The 2,480-nt window shown below is 46.3% G+C and overlaps 1 long non-coding RNA gene across 1 annotated transcript in view; it reads left to right on the forward strand.

Moving 5' to 3' along the window:
* LOC110302814 overlaps positions 1–2,015 on the forward strand; it is a 10,602-nt gene extending 8,587 nt beyond the window's left edge. The window contains exon 3 of the long non-coding RNA XR_002378849.1: positions 1,137–2,015. This is a non-coding gene — a long non-coding RNA (uncharacterized LOC110302814). The remainder of the gene's footprint in view (positions 1–1,136) is intronic.
* Positions 2,016–2,480: the final 465 nt, after the last annotated feature.

A 2,480-nucleotide genomic window follows, 5' to 3' on the forward strand; every position in this document is an offset into this window, starting at 1 on the left:
AAATGAGAGAGAAAATGAGAGAGAATAAATGAGAGAGAAAATGAGAGAGAATAAATGAAAGAGAGAAAATGAGAGAGAGAATAAATGGGAGAGAGAATAAATGAGAGAGAGAGAGAGAGAGAGAGAGAGAAATGGCCACAGGCACAAGGAGAATGGGGCCTGGGGGTTGTCATCAAGCACTTAGAATCTGGAGATGGAGACCTGAGTTCAGGTCTTTGTTTCATGTCTGGATTTCTTACAGTCATGGGACCTTGGAAGATATATGCACTATTTTCAGTATGTTTTGTATTTAACTTTCCTCCATGGGTAAAGACAGGATTTAGTGACAGACACTCTGCTCTTTTTCTCCCATTTTCTAATCTCCCTTCAATGTCTCTGTTTGTCATGAGACTTCCAGGCTGCCACTCTGAGGGACCTGTTCCTACTTTGCCAACTGCTTACCTAGACATGTCCACTGAGGCCCTAGAAAACAGAAGGACAGGCGGAGGTTACATTTCCACCCTATCGGCCCATGCTTACTCAGCACCATTTTCTTTAAAAATCATCTTCCGGAAAGCAACAGGAGATACAAGGGTCTCCGCAGCAGCCACTGCACCCAAGTGACAATTTCCCTAACACCCTAAGAGCCAGATTTTCTACCCCTCTATTCCCCCAAGACTAAGGGGTCAAGCAGGGAGTGTTGTTAAATGACCCTTTCGCAGCGAGCTGCCTAAGACTATCAAAAACCACAAATACTCACATCATGTCTCAAAACAGTAGCAAAATGACAGTTATGAAGTAGCGATGAGATAATTTTATGGCTGGAGGTCACCACAGCACGAGGAACTGTATTAAAGGGTCACCGCACCATTAGGAAGGCTGTGAACCACTGCTCCAGACAGGAACCATCCAGGGACTTGGCCTCAGTCATTTTTTTTTTTTTTCTTTTTTAACATTTCTAAAGCTTGTGGTTGTTGGCTGGCTTGCCGTCTTCCTTTCTCTGTCTGGACCAGGTCTCATTCTGTAGCTCAGGCTGGCACGGCACCTCAATCCTCACGCCACAGCTTCCTGAGTGCTGTGGCGACGAGTGTGAGCTACCCTGTCTACCCATTTCCAAGCTTTAATAATTCTCCTTTTTTTTCTATCACCTCCCTTAGCCTACAGGTAGTCCCACCTGCAGCTGCTGCCTCTTTGACACTCAAAGGCTCCTTTATTTCTTCCGTCGCTGTGCTGCGCAGAGTTTTCTGTTGGATTGACACAAGCTAGAGACGTCAGGGAAGAGGGAACATCAACGGAGAAAATGCCCCCAGCAGAATGACCTGCAGGCAAGCCTTCGAGACCTTTTCTTAATTGAGGACTGTGGTGTGGCTGTGCTCTGCTCACTGTGGTCAGTGCCATCTCTGGGCTTGGTGGTGTAAGAAAGCAGACTAAGCAAGCTGAGAGCAGCAGGCCCGTAAGCAGCCTTCCTTCATGACCTTTGCTTCAATTCCTGGCACCAGGTTCCTGCCCTGCCTGAGTTCCTGCCTTGGCTTCCCTTGATGACAGATTGTAGCGTGTAAGATGAAACAATCCCTGTTCTCTACAAGCTGCTTTTGGTTGCGGTGTTCATCGCAGTGATAGAAAGCCGTAAGACATTTACCTGGTTAGTGACTTTTAGTCCTAGTTAACTCTTTCTTGTTTACCTCCTCTTTGTGTGCAGTTCGTGTAATAGGATCCTTACACCTTCTCGGTAGGACTGTGAGGAGAGGTAGGGGAAGTGGCCCAGCTCCAGTGAGAACTCAATAAATGTTAACTGTGTGACCCAGAGAGCACAGATAAGGGGCCAGTAAAACTAGAAGTGACACAGGTGGACTTTCAGATAGGAGTGCCGCAACCTATGAACCTTAGAGACTGTGACAGGCGTATGTGGGCTTTCCAACGACAGGCACAGATCAAGTGTCAGTATCAGAGATCCCAGTATTAAATCACAGATACCATTGGTTGTCACACCCATTAGTTTTGTGTGTTACTACAGAAATAAAAAATCACCACGAATTAAATGATCGAGTATGATCGAATTGGATGTTTAAGCTGATATTTGAGACTTTAATATACAAACAAGCACGTTGTGGTAAGCAACTGTGAGGTAAGCCTTGGCCAGCTATTTAAGCCTCAAGCTGTCTTTCTCCCCTGTGTCCCACTGTCAACACGAATAGCAGGCACACGTATTAACTGAGGTAAAGAAGAAAGAATGTGGTTTGCAGCCCTGTCTGGGCCTGATTTGGGAGCGACCGTGGGAACAACTGATGACTGACGCTGTCAGTTTAGGGCTGCCTGTTTTAGCCACACCTCCTCCATGTAGCAAAGCCTTACAGTTCTCTGAGCAAAAGAAGCGACACACAGACCCCAGGACAACCCGAAGTTTGCTTTCTGCTCAGAGAGGGAAGAGAATACACAGTGGAAAGTTTCCTTGCTTTGTTAACACAGCTGCGGGCCTGAGCTAAAATTATATCGTGTACACA

The sequence above is a fragment of the Mus caroli genome, chromosome 10 (genome assembly GCF_900094665.2).
Source record: "Mus caroli chromosome 10, CAROLI_EIJ_v1.1, whole genome shotgun sequence".
Classification (NCBI taxonomy): Eukaryota; Metazoa; Chordata; class Mammalia; order Rodentia; family Muridae; genus Mus; species Mus caroli.